Below are 14801 nucleotides of genomic sequence, written 5' to 3' on the forward strand. Positions count from 1 at the left end.
AAGGACAGATCAAAGAGTTATTGGTCTTAAAAAGGAGTTAGAAAGAAACTTGGTGTTACACAGTATACTCAAAGAAATAACAAGAGAGAACTTTTTCAATCTAGAGAAAGATATCAGTATTCAGGTACAAGAAGGTCATAGAACACCAAGAAGATTTAACCCAAATAAGACTACCTCAAGACACTTAATAATCAAACTCTCGAAGGTCAAAAATAAAGAAAGTATCCTAAAACAGCAAGAGAAAAGAAACAACACACAAAGGAGCTGTAATCCATCAGGCAGCAACATCTTCAGTGGAAACCTTACAGGTCAGAAGGAAAACACTTTTATCCTAGAATATTATATCTAGCAAAAATATCCTTCAAACATAAAGAAGAAATAAGCTTTCCTAGACAAACAAAACTTGAGGGATTTCATCAACTCCAGACTTGTTCTACAAGAAATGCTAAAGGCAATTTTTCAATCTGAAAGAAAAGGACATTAGTGAGCAATAAGAAATCATCTAAGGGTACAAAACTCACTGTGAATAGTAAGTGTACACTCAAATACAGAATACTCTAACAGTGTAATTGGGCTGTGTAAGCCCCTCATCTTTTTCTCTTTTTTTGAGAAGCAGTTTCACTCTTACTGCCCATTGCCCAGGCTGGAGTGCAACGGTGAGATTTCGGTTCATCACAACCTCCACCTCCGAGTTCAAGCGATTTTCCTGCCTCAGTCTCCAGAGTAGCTGGGATTACAGACATAATCTACCATGCCCGGCTAATTTTGTATTTTTAGTTGAGATGGGGTTTCTCCATGTTGGTCATGCTAGTCTCAAACTCCTGACCTCAGGTGATCCACTCCCTTCGGCCTCCCAAAGTGCTGGGATTACAGCATGAGTCATTGCGCCCAGCCTGCCCCCATCTTAATTAGAAAGACTAAAAGACAAACATCAAAAATAACAACTATAAATTTTTAAGAGATAGATAGTACAAAAAGATAGAAACAGAAACAACAAAATGTTCAAAAGCAAGGGGAGGATGGAGTTAAAGTGTAGAGATTTATTTTCTCTTTGTAGGTTTGTTTGTTTTTGGGTTTTGATTTTTGTAACCAGAGTTAAGTTGCCATCAGTTTAAAATAATGGATTTTAAGATGTTATTTGCAAGCTTCATGGTAACCTCAAATCTATAAAACTGCAACAGATATACAAAAATCAAAGAGCAAGAAGTTAAAACTATAAGAAAAAATAACTTTTAAACAAAGGAAGACAGGAAGGAAGGAAAGGAAAGAAGGGAAGGGAAAAGGAAAGGGAAGGAAGGGAAAGGAAGGCAAAGGAGAGGGAAGGGAGAGGGAAGGAAGAGGGAAAGGGGAGGGAACGGAGAGGGAAGGGAGAGGGAAGAGAGAGGGAAGGGAGAGGGAAAGGAGAGAGAAGGGAAAGGGAAGGGAAGGGAAGGGAAGGAAAGGGAAGGGAAGGGAAGGTAAAGGAAGGGAAGGGAAGGGGAAGGGAAAGGGAAAGGGGAAGGGGAAGGGAAGGGGAGAGATGGGAAGGGGAAGGAAAAGGGAAGGGAATGGAAGGGGAAGAGAAGGGAAGGGGAAGGGGAAGGGAAAGAGAAGGGAAGGGGAAGGAAAGGGGAAGGGAAGGGAAGGGGAAGGGAAGAAGGGAGAAGGGGAAAGGGAAGAGAAGGGGAAGGGAATGGAAGGGGAAGGGGAAAGGGGAGGGAAGGGGAAGGAGAAGGGGAAAGGGAAGCGAAGGAGAAAGGAAGGGAAGGAGAAGGGAAGGGGAAGAGGAAAGGGAAGAGAAGGGGAAGGGGAAAGGGAAGAAAAGGGGAAGGGGAAAGGGAAGGAAAGGGGAAGGGAAGTGAAGGGGAAGAAGAAAGGGAAGGGAAGGGGAAGGGGAAAAGGAAGGGAAGGCAAGGGGAAGGGAAGGGAAGGGAAAGGGGAACAGGAAGGGAAGGGGAAGGGAAGAGAAAGGAAAGAGGAAAGGGAAAGGAAGGGGAAGGGGAAGGGAAGGGGAAGGGAAGAGAAGGGGAAGGGGAAACGGAAGGGAAGAGAAGGGGAAGGGGAAAGGGAAGGGAAGAGAAGGGGAAGGGGAAAGGGAAAGGTAAGGGAAGGGGAAGCGAAGAGAAGGTGAAGGAGAAGAGGAAAGGGAAGGAAAGGGGCAGGGAAGGGAAGGGGAAGGGAAGTGAATGGGAAGGGCAAACGGGGAGGGGAGGGGAGGGGAGGAGAAGGAAGGGAAGGGAAGGAAGGGAAGGGAAAGGGAAGGGAAAGGGAAGGGAAAGGGAAGGGAAAGGGAAGGGAAAGGGAAGGGAAAGGGAAGGAAAGGGAAGGGAAGGGAAGGGAAGGGAAGGGAAGGGAAGGGAAGGGAAGGGAAGGGAAGGGAAGGGAATCCCACTACTGGGTATCTACCCAGAGGAAAATTTGTCATTACACGAAAAAGATCCTTGCTCCACGCATGTAGCAGCACAATTCACAATTGCAAAAACATGAACCAAACCAAATGCCCATCAATGAGTGGATAAAGAAACTGTGGTATATACATACAATGGAATACTACTCAGCTATAAAAAGGAATGAATTAATGGCATTCACAGCAACCTGGATGGAATTGGAGACTCAAAATTAGTGGAAGAAAAAAGTAATAATGATCAGAGCACAAATAAATGCAACAAAAAAATTACAAGATATCAATGAAATGGAAAGTTGGCTTTTTGAAAAAATATCAAAAATCAACAAACCTTTAGCCAGACTAAGAAAAAAGAGAGAAGGCCCAAATAAAATCAGAGCTAAAAAAGGAGACACTACAACCAATACTGTAGAAATGTAAAGGATCATTAGAGACTACTATTAGCAACTATATGCCAATAAATGGAAAAACCTAGAAGAAATGGATAGATTCCTAGCCACATACAACCTACCAACACTGATCCATGAAGAAATCCTAAACCTGAATAGATGAATAACAAGTAACAAGATAAGCCATCATAAAAAGTCTCCCATCAAAGAAAAGCCCGGAACGCAATGGCTTCACTGCTGAATTCTAACAAACATTTAAAGAAAAATTAATACCAATCCTAGATTAACTATTCCAAAAGATACAGAAGACTTCTGAACTCATTCCATGAGGGCAATATTACCCTGATCACAAAATCATACAAAAACACAAGAAAAAAAAAAAAGAAACTACAAGCCAATATCTCAGATGAGCAAAGATGTAAAAATCCAGAGAGAAAGGTCAGGTTACCCACAAAGGAAAGTCCATCAGAATAACAGCAGATCTCTCCGCAGAAACTCCACAAGCCAGAAGAGAGTGGGGGCCAATAGTCAACATTCTTCAAGAAAAGAATTTTCAACCCAGAATTTCATATCCAGCCAAACTAAGCTTTATAAGTGAAGGAGAAATAAAATCCTTTACAGACAAGCAAATGTTGAGAGATTTTGTTACCACCAGGCCTGCCCTACAAGAGCTCCTGAAGGAAGCACTAATCATGGAAAGGAACAACCAGTAGCAGCCACTGCAAAAACATGCCAAAATGTAAAGATGATCGATGCTAGGAAGAAACTGCATCAACTAATGAGCAAAATAACCAGCTAACATCATAATGTCAGGATCAAATTCACACCTTACAAAATTAACCTTAAATGTAAATGGGCTAAATGCTCCAATTAAAATACACAGACTGGCAAATTGGATAAAGAGTCAAGACCCATTAGTGTGCTATATTCAGGAATCCCATCTCACGTGCAGAGGCACAGAGAGGCTCAAATAAAAGGGGATGGGGGAAGACCTACCAAGCAAATGGAAAACAAAAAAGGCAGGGGTTGCAATTCTAATCTCTGATAAAACAGACTTTAAATCAACAAAGATCAAAAGAGACAAAGAAGGCCATTACATAATGGTAAAGGGATCAATTCAACAAGAAGAGCTAACTATCCTAAATATATATGCACCCAATACAGGAGCACCCAGACTTATAAAGCAAGTCTTTAGAGACCTACAAAGAGACTTAGATTCTCACACAATAATAATGGGAGACTTTACACCCTACTGTCAACATTAGAAAGGTCAATGAGACAGAAAATTAACAAGGATATCCAGAAATTGAACTCAGCTCTGCACCAAGTGGACCTAACAGACATCTACAGAACTCCCCACCCAAAATCAACAGAATATACATTCTTCTCAGCACCACATCACACTTATTCCAAAATTGACCACATAGTTGGAAGTAAAGCACTCCTCAGCAAATGTAAAAGAACAGAAATTATAACAAACTGTCTCTCAGACCACAGTGCAATCAAACTAGAATTCAGTATTAAGAAACTCACTCAAAACCGCTCAACTACATGGAAACTGAACAACCTGCTCCTGAATGACTACTGGGTACATAACGAAATGAAGGCAGAAATAAAGATGTTCTTTGAAACCAATGAGAACAAAGACACAACATATCAGAATCTCTGGGACACATTTAAAGCAGTGAGTAGAGGGAAATTTATAGCACTACCATGACCACAAGAGAAAGCAGGAAAAATCTAAAATTGACACCCTAACATCACAATTAAAAGAACCAGAGAAGCAAGAGCAAACACATTCAAATGCTGCAGAAGGCAAGAAATAACTAAGATCAGAGCAGAACTGAAGGAGACAGAGACACAAAAAACCCTCCAAAAAATCAATGAATCCAGGAGCTGGTTTTTTGAAAAGATCAACAAAATTGATAGACCACAAGCAAGACTAACAAAGAAGAAAAGAGAGAAGAATCAAATAGAAACAATAAAAAAATGATAAAGGGGATATCATCACTGGTCCCACAGAAATACAAACTACCATCAGAGAATACTGTAAACACTTCTATGCAAATAAATGAAAAAATCTGGAAGAAATGGATAAATTCCTGGACACATACACCTTCCCAATACTAATCCAGGAAGAAGTTGAATCTCTGAATAGACCAATAACAGGTTCTGAAATTGAGGCAACAATTAATAGCCTACCAACCAAAAGAAGTCCAGGACCAGATGGATTCACAGTCAAATTCTACCAGAGGTAAAAGGAGGAGCTGATACTACTCCTTCTGAAACTACTCCAATCAATAGAAAAAAAAAGGAATCCTCCCTAACTCCTTTTATGAGGCCAGCATCATCCTGATACCAAAGCCTGACAGAGATACAACAAAAAAAGGGAATTTTAGACCAATATCCCTGATGAAAATCAGTGCAAAATCCTCAATAAAATACTGGCAACCTGAATCCAGAAACATATCAAAAAACTTATCCATCATGACCAACTGGGCTTCATCCCTGGGATGAAAGGCTGGTTCAACATAAGCAAATCAATAAACACAATCCAGCATATAAACAGAACCAACAACAAAAACCACATGATTATCTCAATAGACGCAGAAAAGGCCTTTGACAAAATTCAACAGCCCTTCATGCTAAAAACTCTCAATAAATTCGGTATTGATGGGATGTATCTCAAAATAATAAGAGCTATTTATGACAAACCCATGGCCAATATCATACTGAATGGGCAAAAACTGGAAGCATTCCCTTGGAAAACTGGCAGAAGACAGGGATGACCTCTCTCACCACTGCTATTCAACATAGTGTTGGAAGTTCTGGCTAGGGCAATCAGGCAGCAGAAAGAAATAAAGGGTATTCAGTTAGGAAAAGAGGAAGTCAAATTGTCCCTGTTGCAGATGACATGATTGTATATCTAGAAAAACCCCATTGTTTCAGCCCAAAATCTCCTTAGGCTGATAAGCAACTTCAGCAAAGTCTCAGGATACAAAATCAATGTGCAAAAATCACAAGCATTCTTATACAACAATAACAGACAAACAGAGAGCCAAATCATGAGTGAACTGCCATTCACAATTGCTTCAAAGAGAATAAAATACCTAGGAATCCAACTTACAAGGATGTGAAGGACCTGTTCAAGGAGAACTAGAAACCACTGCTCAACAAAATAAAAGAGGATATCAACAAATGAAAGAATATTCCATGCTCATGGATAGGAAAAATCAGTATCGTGAAAATGGCCAAACTGCCCAAGGTAATTTATACATTCAATGCCATCCCCATCAAGCTACCAATGACTTTCTTCACAGAATTGGAAAAAACTACTTTAAAGTTCATATGGAACCAAAAAAGAGCCCGCATTGCCAAGTCAATCCTAAGCCAAAAAAAGAAAGCTGGAGGCATCACGCTACCTGACTTCAAACTGTACTACAAGGCTACAGTAACCAAAACAGCATGGTACTGCTACCAAAACAGAGATATAGACCAATGGAACAGAACAGAGCCCTCAGAAATAATACCACACATCTACAACCATCTGATCTTTGATAAACCTGACAAAAACAAGAAATGAGGAAAGGATTCCATATTTAACAAATGGTGCTGGGAAAACTGGCTAGCCATATGTAGAAAGCTGAAACTGGATCCATTCCTTACACCTTATACAAAAAATTAATTTGAGATGGATTAAAGACTTAAATGTTAAACCTAAAACCACAAAAACCCTAGAAGAAAACCTAGGCAATACCATTCAGGACATAGGCATGGGCAAGGACTTCATGTCTAAAACACCAAAAGCAACGACAACAAAAGCCAAAATTGACAAATGGGATCTAATTAAACTAAAGAGCTTCTGCACAGCAAAAGAAACTACCATCAGAGTGAACAGGCAACCTACAGAATGGGAGAACATTTTTGCAATCTACTCATCTGACAAAAGGCTAATATCCAGAATCTACAAAGAACTCAAACAAATTTACAAGAAAAAAATCAAACAACCACATCAAAAAGTGGGTGAAGGATATGAAGAGACACTTCTCAACAGAAGACATTGACGCAGTCAACAGACACATGAATAAATGCGCATCATCACTGGCCATCAGAGAAATGCAAATCAAAACCACAGTGAGATACCATCTCATACCAGTTAGAATGGTGATCATTAAAAAGTCAGGAAACAACAGATGCTGGAGAGGATGTGGAGAAATAGGAACGCTTTTACACTGTTGGTGGGACTGTAAACTAGTTCAACCATTGTGGAAGACAGTGTTGCGATTACTCAGGATCTATAGCTAGAAATACCATTTGACCCTTCCATCTCATCGCTGGGTATATACCCAAAGGATTATAAGTCATGCTGCTATAAAGACACATGCACACATGTTTATTGCAGCACTATTCACAATAGCAAAGACGAAATCAATGCAAATGTCCAACAATGATAGACTGGATTAAGAAAATGTGGCACATATACACCATGGAATACTATGCAGCCATAAAAAATGATGAGTTCATGTCCTTTGTAGGGACATGGATGAAGCTGGAAACCATCATTCTCAGGAAAGTATCACAAGGACAAAAAAACAAACACCACATGTTCTCACTGACAGGTGGGAATTGAACAATGAGAACACTTGGACACAAGAAGGTGAACATCACACACTGAGACCTGTTGTGGGGTGGGGGAATGGGGGAGGGATAGCATTAGGAGATATACCTAATGTAAATGACAAGTTAATGGGTGCAGCACACCAACATGGCACATGTATACATATGTAACAAACCTGCACATTGTGCACATGTACCCTAGAACTTAAAGTATAATTAAAATAAATAAATAAATAATAAATAAATAATTGTATATAATAAAAATCCGCACTTACCGAAGCAATCTACAGATTGAATGCAATCCATATTAAAATACCAATGGCATTCTTCACAGATATAGAAAAATAATCCTAAAATTTTGATGTAACTATTCAAAATACCCAGAATAGCCAAAGCCATTGTAAGCAAAAAGAATAAAACTGGAGGAATCATATTACCTGACTTCAAATTACATTACAAAGCTATAATAACCAAAATAGCATGGTAGTATAATACAAAAAGACACACAGACCAATGGAACAGAGTAGAGATCCCAGAAATAAATCCACACATACGCAGTGAATTCATTTTCAACAAAAGTGCCAAGAACATACATAGGGAAAAGGACAGACTCCTCAATAAATGGTGCTGGAAAACTGGATATCCACATGCAGAGAATGAACCTACACTCCTATCTTTTGCCATGTATAAAAATCAAATCAAAATGGATTAACACTTAAATCTAAGACCTCAAACTATGGAACTATGGAAGAAAACATTAGGGAAACTCTCCAGGACATTGGTCTTGGCAAAAATGTCCTGAGTAAGACTTCAAAAACACAGGCAACCAAAGCATAAATGGACAAATGGGATCACATCAAGCTAAAAAGCTTCTGCACAGCAAAGGAAACAATCAACAAAGTAAAGACAACCCACAGAAGGGGAGAAAATATTTGCAAACTATCTATCAGACAAGGTATTAATACTCAGAATATATAAGGAGCTAAAACAACTCAATAGAAAAGAAAACTAAATAATCCAATTTAAAAATAGGTAAAAATATCTGAAGAGACATTTCTCAAAAGAAGACATGCAAATGGACAACAGGCATATAAAAAATGTATTTTATCCAAAAGAGAGGCAAATAACAAATGCTAACAGGATGTCGAGAAAAGGAACCCTTGTACACTGTTGATGAAAATGTAAAGTAGAACAACCACTATGGAGAACATTTTGGAGATTCCTCGAAAAACTAAAAATAGAGCAATCATATGATCCAGCTTTCCCACTGCTAGGTATGCACTCGAAAAAAAGAAATTAATGTATCAATGAGATATCTGCATTCTCATGTTTATTGCAGCACTATTCACAATAGCCAGGAAATGCAATCAACTTACGTGTCCATCAACAAGCAAAAGGATAAATGTGGTACACATACACAATGGAATATTATTCAGCCATAAAAAGCAAATGAGATCCTGTCATTTGCAACAACGTGAATGAAACTGCAGGACATTATTTTAAATAAAATAAACGAAGTGTGGAAAGATAAATTTTGCCTATTCTTATTCATATATAGGAGCTAAAAATTAAAACATTTGAAGTCACAGAAATACAGAATAGAATGATGGGTACCAGGAGCTGGAAAGGGTAGTGGGGGGGTGGTAGGACATTAATGTATGCAAAAATATAGTTATGCAGAATGAATAAAATCTAGTACTTTATAGCAAAATAGGGTAACTATAGTCAAAAAATTATTTATTGTATATTTTAAAATAACAAAAAGTGGAATTAGAATGTTCCTAACAGAAACAAATGATAAATGCTTGAAGTGATAGATACCCCAATGACCTTGATGTGATTAGTATTAATATAAATTGCATTCCTGTATCAAAATATCACATGTACCACATAAATATATACACCTATTATGTATAATTATTATACAATAATAATTAAAAATTTAAAAAATAAGTTTAATAATGTTATCACAGAGGTAAAAATGTAAGTGTCAAGCATCACTCAAACCGATCTTCAAATCATTTAAAATGTCAGTTAAGTCTATGAATAGACTATGCCTAATTTTGCCCAACAAACATACAAATTGTGAAAGCTTCTAAATGAAAATGACTCATCTCAAAGTTCAGAAAGACAAAAATGATTGGAATATATTTATTCAATCCTGCTTGTAAAGGCAACTCTGAATCTATAAGCTTATAAGAAAAGAAGTGAGTTGGACTAGATAAAATATGCAGGGGATTTTTAAAATCTTCCCTTACCCATATGTGACCAAGATATTATATTTTAATGGGTTTAATGAATACCACAAATATTTGACTATTTCTTGTCCTCACTGTATGGCCAGTTCATAACTATTGCACTCATATAATCCTAGAAAACTTGTAGTATAGTTTGAAGTTAGGTAGCATGATGCCTCCAGCTTTGTTCTTTTGGCTTAGGATTGTCTTGGCAATGCAGGCTCTTTTTTGAACAGACACTTCTCAAAAGAAGACATTTATACAGCCAACAGACACAGGAAAATATGCTCATCATCACTCACCATCAGATAAATGCAAATCCAAACCACAATGAGATACCATCTCACACCAGTTAGAATGGTAATCATTAAAAGGTCAGGAAACAACAGGTGCTGGAGAGGATGTGGAGAAATAGGAACACTTTTACATGTTGGTGGGACTGTAAACTAGTTTAACAATTGTGGAATACAGTGTGGCGATTCCTCAAGGATCTAGAACTAGAAATACCATTTGACCCCGCCATCCCATTACTGGGTATATACCTAAAGGATTATAAATCATGCTGCTATAAAGACACATGCACACGTATGTTTATTGTGGCACTATTCACAATAGCAAAGACTTGGAATCAACCCAAATGTCCCTCAGTGACAGACTAGATTAAGAAAATGTGGCACATACACACCATGGAATACTATGCAGCCATCAAAAAGGATGAGTTTGTGTCCTTTGTAGGGACATGGATGCAGCTGGAAACCATCATTTTCAGCAAACTATCACAATAACGAAAACCAAACACTGCATGTTCTCACTCATAGGTGGGAATTGAACAATGAGATCACTTGGACACAAGAAGGGGATCATCACACATCGGGGCCTATTGTGGGTGCAGCACACCAACATGGCACATGTATACATATGTAACAAACCTGCACGTTGTGCACATGTACCCTGGAACTCAAAATATATTAAAAATAAATAAATAAATTAAATAAATAATAAAAAAATAATCCTAGAAACCATTCTACAGGGCCGATAATCCTAAAATAAATTATGTTTCCACTGGAACAATGTCATAATTGGTATGGCCTTCCTGATCAAGGACTTAGTGTCGAAAAAGCAAGAGCTTTATCAGACAGTGCATCATAAGAAATATCTGTGTATTTGTATAATAAATTACAATGTCAAAATTGCGCATAAGCGCACCACACACAATTCTTGTTACTAGAAGCCTTAATTCACATCTATATAAACATATATCATTATTTAACTAGAAATTTTACCTTTAATTTATTCATATTTATTAGATGCCTATTTTTGCACCAGGTGCTATATTAATGACTGTAAGAAATGCCAGTATATACACAGTTCCTTCCATTTAAAAGACTGAAATCTTTAAGGTAAAATGAGACACATTCAAATAACTATGTGGTGAGTGTTATATGCATGATACAATTTAGAAGGGTACTGAAAGGAAAATATGATTAGTAACTGGAAAAACAAATAAAAGCATAAAGGATTAGGGCTGTTAATCTAAAATTTATGCCAGTTATCAACAAATGTAATTTCATGTTTAATGAGTGATACTTGTGATTTTCTTCCTTAAAATTTATAAGAATTGAGGAGAATGATTCATGTGGCTCCATTTCCTTAAAAATATTCATGGCTTCCATTTTTATTAGATGTCCCTGTAACCATGCAATATTTGCTTTAATTCTATTAACCATCAGTTACACTAAAAACTGCAATAGTTATTTTAATTCCCCAAAGCCCTAACATTTTCATACTGCAAGGTTTCATTCAGAATTTCAAGATTAAGAAGAGAAATTTTCAAAATCAGATCTTCTAATTATCATTTGTCTTCTTTGCTTTTTTTTTGAGACAGAGTCTTTCTCTGTTGCCCAGGCTGGAGTGCAGTGGTGCGATCTCGGCTCACTGCAACCTCTGTTTCCCACATTCATGAGATTCTCCTGCCTCAGCCTCCCAAGTAGCTGGGAATATAGGCGCCCACCACTACGCCCGGCTTATTTTTTGTATTTTTAGTAGACACGGGGTTTCACTGTGTTAGCCAGGATGTTCTTGATCTCCTAACTTCATGACCCGCCCACCTCGGCCTCCCAAATTGCTGGGATTACAGGCATGAGCCACCGCGCCCAGCCTGTCTTGTTTTTAATTTCAAGCTCAAACAACTTTCATGCCATGAAACAGAAGTGTGAAGGTGCATATACCAAACGGGCCCAGTAGGATTCTTTTGCTCGGTGGATTGCACAAGTGGGGTGTTTTGAGACTGATTTTTATTTTTAATATTAATCACAAGATTCATTTTGTATGTTCTTCTTTACTGTCCCAACTTTCTTTCAGCATACCTGCTCAGCACTCACAGCTGGGTCTCAGTTAGAGAAATGAACAAAAGACACAAGAAACTTATGCATATATTTAACAGTGTCATTGACTGTGTGAAATAAGGCAATTTCACAGGGAAATTATGCATATATTTAACAGTGTCATTGACTGTGTGAAATAAGGCAATTTCCCGTTTCAGGGAAACGGGAGTTCATGTGCCCATTTTAAATGTTCTTAATTTTTTATTTCGATGCTCACAATCCAAATCAAGAATGCCCCACCCGTTCTGAACTTAAAGATGGTCAAAATGGTTAAAGCAGTTGTATTGGCAAGATAATGTTTAACCTTATGTCTCCCTTTGGGAACTCAAAAATCCTCAAGTACTGTCTCTTTCATCTTTGATTCTTCGGAGCAGATTGTCAATAAATATTTATTATAAGAAACTGTGAATGCTTTAATGAATGAAGAATTATAATGAATAAAGAATAAGCTTACAAATGAGAAAACAGCAGGCCCCAGAAGAAAAGTAAATGAACAGTAAAGTGCTTGGCTATCTCAAATAGGGTACAATTAGTCTTATATATTATTCTACTATTATCAATAACTAAATTCTGCAGTTCAACATACCAAAAAATTAAAATGTGATATGAGATGTTAATGATCTGCAAGTAACTACTTCTTATTAATCAAATATAAATCTGATTTGTTCTTCTACCAAAGTCCTATAGTTATGTTTTTACTGTGTCATTCACAGTTTCCACATAAAAGCAGCAGGATGCTAAATGAAAGAAAACATGCTGTGTCAGAGTAAAACTGGCCATAAATGAAAGTTGTGTGAATCACTCAGCACAAACAGTACAGGGCAACTTTGCAAACGCATTTGCTGAGGAATCTGAAGACAATACAACTTTCAAAACCAACGGCTTGTTGCAATGAAAACAAATACTTACAAAAATAGTAAAGATTCCTTGAGTCAAGGAAAAAAGTAAACTTAGTTCACTTAAGATACACATCTCAAGGCCTTTAAGAAAGAGAGAATATTCTCAAGAATAAAACCTGCAATATATATGAATTCTTCAATTTCAGAGATGTTTGCATCTTTTCAACCACAAAGACCAGCACAGTATGAAGCACAAAGTCAGGGCCCATTCAATGTCTTTTGGCAAAAGGGAAAGAGGAGGCAAGCAGTAAATCTAGGTTAATTAAAAGAACCTGGATACAACAAAATATTTGGGAATATGATAGTCATTAAGTGCTCACCAAACCTGAGTCTCCACCTCTAGATACAGGAAAGTGATTATTCTTCTTGGCTGCTTTTGTTTCTAGTTTGGGCCATATGATTAGATCTGACCAATGAGTTGTGAGCAGAAGTAAAGTGATTCTCACAATTCAAAGTATTTTATTACAGGGACCTCCAGAGATCTCTTTCTTTTTTGCCATGGTGAAAGGCAATGTTTGCAAAGTTAGCTGCTTCAACAGCCTGAATACAGGAGGAGACACTGAACAGAACCCCGCCTTCCACAACAACCATGTAGCTTAAGTGAGAAAGAAATCCATATTATATAGAGTTGCTAGATTTGGAAGTTATTTTTTATTTATTTTATTTATTTACTTATTCTTTTTTTTTTGAGAGGGAGTCTCACTTTGTCGTTCAAGCTGGAGTGTAGTGGTGTGATCTTGGCTCACTGCAATCTCCAAGTCCCAGGTTCAGGCCATTCTCTTGCCTCAGCTTCCTGAGAAGCTGGGATTACAGTCACCCACCACCGTGGCTAGCTAATTTTTATATTTTTACAAAATACAAATAGAGACAGGGTTTCACCATCTTGGCCAGGCTGGTCTCGAACTCCTGACCTCAAGCGATACCCCTGCCTCGGCCTCCCAAAGTGCTGGGACTACAGGCTTGAGCCACCACGCCCAGCGGTATTTTTTATCACTTAGCCAAGTTTACTCTGACTCATCCACTTAGGCATTTTTCCTTCCTTTAATGGTACCAGGTCTTTTGTATTGTTCATTATATATGAATCTACTCTCGCATTAACTTTTCTAGAGAGTAATCTTGAAAATATTTAGGATTAGAATTCACTGTGTAAAGCCGTTGGAGAACCCATGACAAATCGTTACATTTATACATTTATATACCATAATCTGGAGAGAAAGTTCCTGAAGTAAGTTCTTTAAAGAAATAAGTTCTTTAACTTTTTTCTAGAATGGCATTTTAAATTTTTTGGACAATCCCAAGGAAGGTATTCAGAAAGTTACTCATTAGAGAAAAATTGGAAAAATACTATAAAGTGGTTTGAAAAAATATAATAAATGTGAACACTTATCAAATTGTTCCAAATTTACTTTGGTTTCTTTTAATAAACCTAAGCAAATCCCAATTTGCTCTCGGCATTTGATGTTTGAAGAGTTCATACATCCTGTCCTTTCCCTTCCAGACTGAAATACCCTAGAAATACATAAAAACAATAGAACCGTGGTATATCTAACTATATCTAATCCATTAGGTAATATCTTTGGTCATTCAGGAAATGCTCAGCATCTTAATAAATAGAGCCATATTTTATTACGAAAATTGAAATCTCCATGAACTACATGAAGGTCTGCATTAATGCTAACATTAAAAATTAGGACTCATGAAGTATTACAAAACTCCCAAGTATGAATATCCTCTTTTGTGACAAAGTTCCTTTTTGATGGGATATCTCTCAGTAAGGACATAGATACTATTCATGAGCATTTCAAGAAACATGACCGCATTTTAAGTTCAGATTAAGCACTAAATATTGTTTCTGTTTTCCTCTTTTGTATCTCTTATAGAATGCTGCAGCC

General features: G+C 37.5%; 1 protein-coding gene across 8 annotated transcripts in view; it reads right to left on the bottom strand.

Moving 5' to 3' along the window:
- The window catches only part of CCSER1 (coiled-coil serine rich protein 1), a 1438304-nt gene that overhangs the window by 1252205 nt on the left and 171298 nt on the right, over positions 1–14801 (bottom strand). The gene's annotated exons all lie outside the window — the stretch shown is intronic.

The sequence above is a fragment of the Macaca thibetana genome, chromosome 5 (genome assembly GCF_024542745.1).
Source record: "Macaca thibetana thibetana isolate TM-01 chromosome 5, ASM2454274v1, whole genome shotgun sequence".
NCBI lineage: Eukaryota > Metazoa > Chordata > Mammalia > Primates > Cercopithecidae > Macaca > Macaca thibetana.